At 33.0% G+C, this 9,167-nt stretch overlaps 1 pseudogene; it reads left to right on the forward strand.

The window, feature by feature from the left end:
- The first annotated feature begins 356 nt into the window (after positions 1-356).
- Positions 357-6,266, forward strand: LOC112022374 (tropinone reductase homolog; annotated as a pseudogene).
- Positions 6,267-9,167: the final 2,901 nt, after the last annotated feature.

The raw sequence follows: 9,167 nt of genomic DNA on the forward strand, positions 1-9,167 counted from the left end.
AAGACCCAGTCCAACCGCCACCCCCCCCCCCCCCCCCCCCCCCCCCCACCCGGTGCCCGCAGCGGGCCCTGGTCCTTAGTTTCTCCGCTTCTTTTCTAATTTCAGATTGAATAGAATGGAAGTTGCCCCTTGATGCTTTCGAATTTTGGATCAGTGTTTGGAATTTGGATTCAGTTCTAGAAGGGCGGCACGCGGTAACTGAGTAATACTGTCTGTTTGTGGTTTGACTTTATATTTATTCTTCACTATCCTTTTGTTTTTTCTAATACTGATCCTAAGCTAAGCAAGAATATCATAAATCATAGTGTATGGTAGTAGTTTACTTTTTTTTTTTTTTTTTATTCAGTTAGTGACACGCAATTTGCCTTTGCAATAATTGAAAGGAGATAAAGAATATGGCAGAAGCAGAGCCGAGTTTCAAGGACCCAAGATGGTCTCTTAAGGGCGTGACTGCTCTTGTCACTGGTGGAACCAAGGGCATTGAGTTAGCTTAGCCTTAGCCAGCCATATATCTCTTTATTGCTGTTTTTTTACATTTCTTTCTAAAATCCAATTCTATTTGTTCATTTGAACTATTCATCAGGTATGCCATAGTGGAAGAGCTAGCTGCACCTGGAGCGGCAGTGCATATTTGTTCCAGGAACCAAACAGAGATCAATGAGAGAGTACGAGAATGGGAGAGTAAAGGGTTCAAATTAAGTGGCTCAGTTTGTGACCTGACATCAAAAGCTTAGCGGGAGGAGCTGATTTAGACTGTGTCCTCTGTTTTTCATGGCTAGCTCAACATCCTCGTAAGCTTAGCACCTACAAACTCTTCCCTTTTTCTCCTCTTATTTTCCCCTTTAAGATTTTGGTTGATAATCCTTAGATTTTACTCTAAATCATCGTCATTAAATTTTCAGTCTCCCCTTAGCAAGCAAATAATAATATTGTCCAAGAAACTCATATAAAACGTAACAAGAATGAAAGCTTGATAGTAAAACTACTAGAGCTAATTAAGACCCTCAATTTTTAAATTATGGTTTAATTGTTTTTAATCTACCCAGCTAGATGCGGAATAAGAGTAATCAATGCGCAATTAACCGGGACTACAACCTAGTGCATGGGCATGCATAATTGACAATTAAGTATAAAACACAAGGAGTAAAAAAAGATAGAAACAAACACAAGATAATACTGGAATGTGTTATCGAAAAAGAAAATCTAAGTGCTTGGCGAAAAACCTCTCTGGTAAGGTTTTTAAAATCGGACTGGACCATATGATCAGACCAGATTAACCAAAAACTGTTCATCATTGCAGTTCTTTAAACATAAAAAACTGGAATTCTCTCTCTTTTGTAGTGAACCGTTTGAATTTGTTGAACCGTGCACGGTTTTTCTAGTTTTCTTCCTACAAAATTTTGCTAAAAAATCTCAATCTTGATCTCGTTTGTCCATCATCAAAAGCTCCACCATCATTGAATCTGACCGTTTGAAGGATCGATCTGCTTATTTGGAGATGAAGGACCGAGAGAGAGAGAGAGAGGCGAGAAAGATAGAGAGAAGAAAGTAACAAAGAAATAGAGAAGGAAACTGATAAAGAATCGACAGAGTAGACAAAGTAACACAGAGAAAGGAGAACCAGGATTTGATATTGGGAAGAGATTAAATTGGGTTAGGAGCTGGCGTAAAAGGTGTGTTTTATGCCAGCCAATCCTGATCCAACACGTTAGCAAAATAATAAAAAAGCTACTTTCTCTCTTCCTCTCTCTTCTTCCCATCCCCCTCACTTTTCCAGAAACATTGTAGGTCTGAAGCAACGTTGAAGGAGCCACAATCTCCTTTTTTTTTTCTTTTTTCTTTTTTCATATCTTCCTCTCTTCTGCAAAATCCTTTGAAAGAACTACAAATTTTACAAAGAAATCCTAGCAAAGGGGCTGTTCACACACCCAAACCAACCATCAATGGAACTCACAACAAAATATAGTGAGAAACCCATGTCACAAACTCAGATCCACCAAAAAAAAAATAGGAATCAACTCAGCAGTTTCGACTAGCAATTTTACTTCAATCCTGCAATACCCAAGCCACAAAGAACAACATAGACAACAATATTACTAAAAAAAACTCAAAACCACAATATAAAGCAATTTCACTTCTCAGGCCTTGCAACATAAAACCTTCAAATGCGTATTTGAATAAAGATAAAAAATTAATTTTTTTTAAAAAAAAAAAAAAAAGATAGAAGAAAAAAGTAACCTGTGAATCTTGAACTAAAGAAGAAAAAAAAGGGACCTAAGAAAAAAACGTATTTGAATAAAGATAAAAAATTAATTTTTTTTAAAAAAAAAAAAAAAAGATAGAAGAAAAAAGTAACCTGTGAATCTTGAACTAAAGAAGAAAAAAAAGGGACCTAAGAAAAAAAGACGAAGAAGAACTAGGTGCTATGATGAGAGGCGTGAGAGATAAACTAAATCCAACGGAAAACCCATATGAAAAATCCAACATAAACCCACATGAAAAACCCAATAGAAATCAGTCAAATCTGTCGCCATTGCTGCCACTGGATCTACCTTGCTGCCACTGCCACATCTGCCTTGTTGCCATTGCTAGATCTAACCCAAATGGACTTAGATTGACATGAGTTTGTGTTGAAGTGAAGTTTTTTTGGTTTGTTTATGGAGTTTTCTGGTTTATTAATGGAGTTTTCCGGTGAAGAAAGGAGCAAAAGAAGAAAACTTGCCTGGTGAAGAAAGATGAGAGAAAGAAGAAAAAAAAAATTCACCGTGTGAGAGAGAGAGAGAATAGTGTTTAGAAAAGCAACGTTGCTTCAGGCCTACAATGCTTCTGGAAAAGTGAGGGGGATGGGAAGAGGAGAGAGGAAGAGAGAAAGTAGTTTTTTTTATTATTTTGCTGACGTGTTGAGTCAAGATTGGCTAGCGTAAAACACACCTTTTACGTCAGCTCCTGACCCAATTTAGTCTCTAGGAAAATGGTTTTTATTTTAAAATTTTTTACCTCAAAAGTCACGCCACTCCCTCTTTTTTGATAATCATCCAACAATTTCTTCAACTCTTTATTATCACCTTTCCCATCACTTGACTAGTTGACTTTTTTTTTTCTTTCTTTCTTTTTTCTTTATAAGAGATATTTTATAATCTTTATAATAAATTACAAAAAGATCATCTATATTTTATACTCTTTAAATATTATTTTGGTTAAGATGGTTGAATTTTGTTCAAGTATTTTATTTATTTTTGTATTAATAAATTTATAAAATTATTATTATGATATCACGGTCCGACCTTAGTCAGATCTCAATTGAACCTTAAAAACTTTAAGCCTCTTCCTTTTACGGTTCATTAAATGGTCGGAGTCTGAAAACCATGCTCTCTGGCCCTCCAAGCCAAATCAACCCACTAATAAATAAGTTGGTGTACAAGGATTATAATGTAGACCTTCCAAGCCTAGATTGCCCTCTATACTTAGACCCTTGGAGTCCTAGCCACCATCGAGCTTTACCAAACCTTGTCTTCACTAGCTTTTTAGATCCCGTAATTATTACCAATTGCATCAACCATTGAATGGCATGACCCAATGCATCCCAAGAGCTCCAAATCAACTCACAACACTCAGAATGAGTGTAGTTTGTGTTTAGGCTAATAACCTCTCAAGGATATGGAATTAGAGAGGAAAGAGTGTGAGGAAAACTAAGAGAAATGTGTAAAAAATTGTTGGTTATCAATCTCTAACTCTCAAATGGAATTCTAGGGTTTTCTATCTGAAACTCTCCTTACTTGGATAACGTGAGCTTTTATAGTGTGGGTAAAGAAATGAGGAAAGACACAAAACAGGTTGGCAGTGCATCTCACGAGTCAGGTCACGAGTTGGCCAAGTCGTAAGCCACTCATAAGATGCCATTTGACATTGAGACCTTTGAACTTCCACACATGTGCTCCTTCCGTGACAATTTCACAAGTTGCACTAGTCGCGAGATAATCTATATTCACAACTCTTCACCAAATTTTCACACTAAACCTATTACATTAAATCCTAGAAAAATACAAGAAAATGATTGAAGAATTACAATTGAATTTGACATGGAATTAATGCCAACAAACAAAATTGAAAATCACAACTTTACAAAAGAGAAAACGTATAGTCAGAGATTTACAATTATATCCTTCTTATTACAGCCCAAATAGATAAGATTTTTTTTTTTTCTTATTTGGTAATTTGATAGTTACAACGAAAAGGGGGATTTGAACCATAGATGTCATAGACAGAACAAAAAATTCCAAGTAGTTGAGAATTAGACAAGGTTGATAGCATTACTCAAATTGATATTCTTCTAATTAGGACCAATTATTACCTTGGTAGCACCTAAATATGTTTCAACCTTAGCTTCGTTTAGGTTGCGGTGCTTAATCAATAGAAAAATCCCTTTTGAAAGTCAACAACAATTTTTTATTTTTTATTTTTAAAAAAATAGAGAATCGAAAAATATTTTTGGCTTTCCAAGGTTAAAAAAAAACATTTTATCCTTTGTTCTACCACACAATCTTCTCCATTTTATATGAAATGTAAGAATAAAATTTTCCTCTAAATCGGTTTGAAAAAATTTTCTCCAATCCATTACGTAGTAATTTATAAAACTATTCATATATATTGCTCCCTCCGTCCTACTTTTTTTGTCCTATTTGAAAAGCCAAATTTTTTAAAGAAACATCATTTATTATCTTGTCTACCTTTTAAAAATGTATAAGTTTCTAAAACTACCCTTAAAAAAATTTATCAAAAAATTTAATTAGTAAATTAATAGAGGTATAATAAGAACATTAGTAAATTAATGACTTTTATTTTTAGAAACATGACTATTTTGGGACATCTCAAAATGGAATATAGGACAAAAAAAGTGGGACGGATGGAGTATTAATTTAAACAAGTTACATGAATTATGAAATAAGTCATAAACTCTACTCTCGCAAGCCCGAGCCCAACAAATAGAGTGTCACTATGGTCACGCCCAGGTAAAAGACGCTAACTCAAGTCAACCCGCTACCCATTTTTTCTCTTAGCAAAAAAATTAAATAGGTCATATAAATGATTCAAAGAATAATAGAGGGATGCAAATTCGGTAAGATGAGTCGAATTAATCCTAACAGGATTCTCACGCAAAGAAAAATATGAACTTATGCATTGAAGTCTGGCATGCCTAATCAGTATAATTTGGAAAGGGAAAATTAGTACAACTAAACATTTTATGGATTAGATCACTGCATAGTTAAACTGTTGGAAGACGTAGGACAAAACTACAATATTTTCCATTCTGATAAGTTTCTAGTTTCTACTAGACCCGGAGCGGCAACTGCAATTTTAAGCTCCTAGATTACCAGTTATAATTTTTTCTTTTATCTTTCATTTATATCGAAATTAGATTCCTCTATGGTGTCTCTGCTCTTCTAAAGAATGCTGGAATATCGACAATCAAAGGAGCTATAGAATATACTGAAGAAGATTACTCGACTATAATGAAAACCAATGTTGAGGCTCCCTACAATCTTTCTCAACTTGCATACTCCCTTTTGAAGGAATCAGGAGCTGGAAATATTGTATTCATATCCTCTGTCGCTGGAGTGATAGCTCTACCTAAACTTTCTAACTATGCAGCATCCAAAGGCACGTTATTTGTCACTAAAATAAAATATTCTTGCTGTCAATAACTATACTAATTTTTCTAACCTTATTGATTTTCAGGAGCAATCAACCAAATAACAAAGAACTTGGCATGTGAATGGGTAAAGGACAATATTCGCGTAAACACTGTCGCACCATGGGGTGTCAATACCAACCAAAATCCCGCAGTAAGATCTTCTATCCCTGTGTCCCGATATGAATTTCATAGTTTTGTTTCATGTTAAAATTTTCGGGTGACTACTCAAAATGGAAAAGTTTACACAGTTCCTCCTAGTCCTATAGTATGTCATTTTTTGAAATATATACCAAGTATTACGAATTGCTACAATATTAATCATATTTCAAACACCATTTGTCTCAGGATTATCCTCATGCTAAGGATCTTATCAAGCTAATCGTGCGGACTCCTCTAGGTCGTCTTGCAGAGCCTAATGAGATTTCATCCGTGGTGGCATTTCTTTGCCTTCCTGCCGCTTCATATATCACCGGGCAAGTAATTTGTGTCGATGGGGGATACACAGTGACTGGTTTCTAGTCCACTCATACATGAGTTTTCATAATCATCTATTATGCAAATCCATCAAGTTTGTTTTCAGCTTTACATATAAAAAAAAAAAGCTTCTCGTAATAGTATAAGGAGAAATCATGAGGAAAATCTTCCTCTAATGTGATGTTTTATGTTGTAGGATCAAACTTAAACTAATTTGTGGTAAATGACGTACACCTTTTAGTTCCTTTATATTTGGCAAATGATCTTTGTTGTGCTGGTTGTTGATCATGGCGCGTCTTATGCTGCGTACATTGAAAATGAATTAGAATTTTAAAGTTAGTTTCCGTTGTCTTGGTTTGTCTACGAGCAGTAGGTTCATGTTCTATTGTTTATATCATGTTAAGCAGCATGGGGCAAATACGGCATGCCCAAAACCTAAGAAAATAAGCACTTACACGGAAATATTAGAGAATTGAGGTAGCAAAATTACACTAAAGTCCCGTTTGAATTGTGGGGGAAAAAAGGAGAGTTAAAAAGAATAGAGTAAAATTGACTAGAAATAAGTTAATTTTGAGCTAAATTAACTCTACTCTTCCTCCCTTCCTCTCAATTCAAACAGACCATAACATTCTCAATTCACAGCCTAATTACACTAACAAATCCCACTAATTAACAAATTACTTCAATAAATCAAATCCCTAAAAAAAAAAAAAAAAAAAAAGAACACTTAAACGCCTCTACAACGCAATCATGCCTATCTCCACAACCCGATTCAACAAGTTCTCCATGATTCAACCTTTTCTACGAATCCCAGTGGTGGCCATCGCTTAGAAATTCGATATCCTTAATTAGAAATACTAGCACCCATGTTTTCAACCTCCATCTCTCCTTTCCCCTTTCTCTAAGCGCTCCTCCTTCGTAACAGCCAACAATGTTTATGGTATCTTCTAGTTCGATCCCATGACTCCCTCTGTTCCCCTCCCCAAAACATTGATCATGACTCACACCTATCACAGATCCTCCACTTTAACTATTGGTATACATCAATCATCAAACTTTAAAACCGAGCAATGTCCTCCTTTAAGTATTCAAAAATTAGCAAATTACAGTCATATCGTTAAAAAATATTGAATTTAGTGAAATTTTAGTAACTACAAGGGGTAATTTTCAATTACGTAATTTTTCATTTTCCCATAAAATTTTTAAAAAATAATTACTAAACAAATGTCCCTGTTAATTTTTCCCATAATAAGAGCCTTCACGGAGGTCCTGGCATATGAGAGAGAAAGGTAGAAGAAGAAGACAACGATGGAGTGTGAAGCAATTGTATATATAATTCAATTGTAAATCTTTCTTGTTGAAATAAAAAGCAGCAGATTACTTTTAAATTCAATTGTATATATAATTGTATAAATTTTATTTAAAATAATTTAATTTTATCATCAAATATCTATTTAATTTCTTTTTTAGGATGAATCATTTGAAAGTAGGTGGTTGAAAATGACAAGTCCTCTTTAATCAAGTAAAAAACAATAAATAAGGAGAGAGACGAAAGTGGAAAACAATAACATTTAATGATATCTTTTTTAACCGTTAGATTTCTTAGAAATCTATAGTGTAAAAAAAGTGTAACTTTACAAGAATTACACCAGATGTAACTTGAACACATCTCATATTATAATATAAAAATATTAAATAAACATTAATTTAATTAATATCATATTATATATAATAAAAGCTGGGCTTAGACGTTGTGGTTGTGCCAAGTAGCTGCACCAAATTGTAGAAATTTTCTTAGATTTTTAGATTTTAAGAAAAAATATATATAAGTTTTTGTCAACTATAAATTCTAAGTGGATATAATTTTTCTTCAATTATAATTTCCAAGTGGATAAAAATCTTAATTAGATTAAAGATAACTGAATAAAACTAAATAGACAATCTTATGAAAAATAAATAAATAAAAAAGAAGAAGAATTTGATCACAATTGAAATGAACCCAGCAGTATTGGGAGACCAGTAGACAAATAGTGCTAAAAAGAAGGAAGGATTTTGATGAATACTAAACCAAACTTCTTGCTGAGGTTTCTTTATCATAAGCAAGGTTTCAAGAGGTAAAGAATTATGCAAATTTCTTATTTTTTAATTACTATACTACACGTTTATATATATAACAAAAATAAATGTCATGCGTTGATTCTCAAATACCAATTTCAAATAGATAATACTAAGACAAATAAATAAATAAATAATTCTACCACTTATCAAGCAAATGTTTTTTTTTTTTTAAATTGTTTTACTAATAACCAAATATCTGAGCCATGCGTATTATACAATATACAATAATTGACCTATAAACTTATAAAAATAAAAAATAAAAAATAAAAAAAAAAAAAGCTGAGGAAAAATCAATTTATAACAATGTTATCTATTTCTTTTGTGTTTATCCAAAAATAGATAGAGGAAAGTTGATAAGAAAAAGTAAAATTTTGTATTTATCCAAAGATTAGTAGAGGAAAAGTTGATAAGAACAATTAAGATTTTGTGTCTATCTAAAAAAATTGCTGTTATTTTTGCTTACCTTCAAGTATATCTAAAACTTGCGATTAGATCATAGGGAATAAAAATCAATTGGAAAAAAAAAATTATAAATATATTTGCTCCACCTCCCTCAAACTTCTCATTCGGACTATTCATGAAGGTTATATTTTTTGTATTCTTAGTTTTTTTTTTTTTTTTAAAAAAAAAAAAAAAAAAAAAAAAAGTATATATTTTTAGTTGGATGCTTTTGTTCTATAACGGAAGTACATATTATTTATACTACAACTAACTATATTGGAACTCTTTGAAGCTATAGAGTTTGAAGGGAACTTCGAAAAGCTTAGTTATTTTGACCATCTCTATTTGGCCATGGAGGGAGGCACGTACACTTTTGCGGAGTCATGGATGCTATTTTCATGGATCATTAAGATTTTTATTCCATAATTGGTAAGTATGATCA

This window comes from Quercus suber, unplaced genomic scaffold (genome assembly GCF_002906115.3).
Source record: "Quercus suber isolate HL8 unplaced genomic scaffold, Cork oak 2.0 scaffold_309, whole genome shotgun sequence".
NCBI classification, from domain to species: Eukaryota; Viridiplantae; Streptophyta; class Magnoliopsida; order Fagales; family Fagaceae; genus Quercus; species Quercus suber.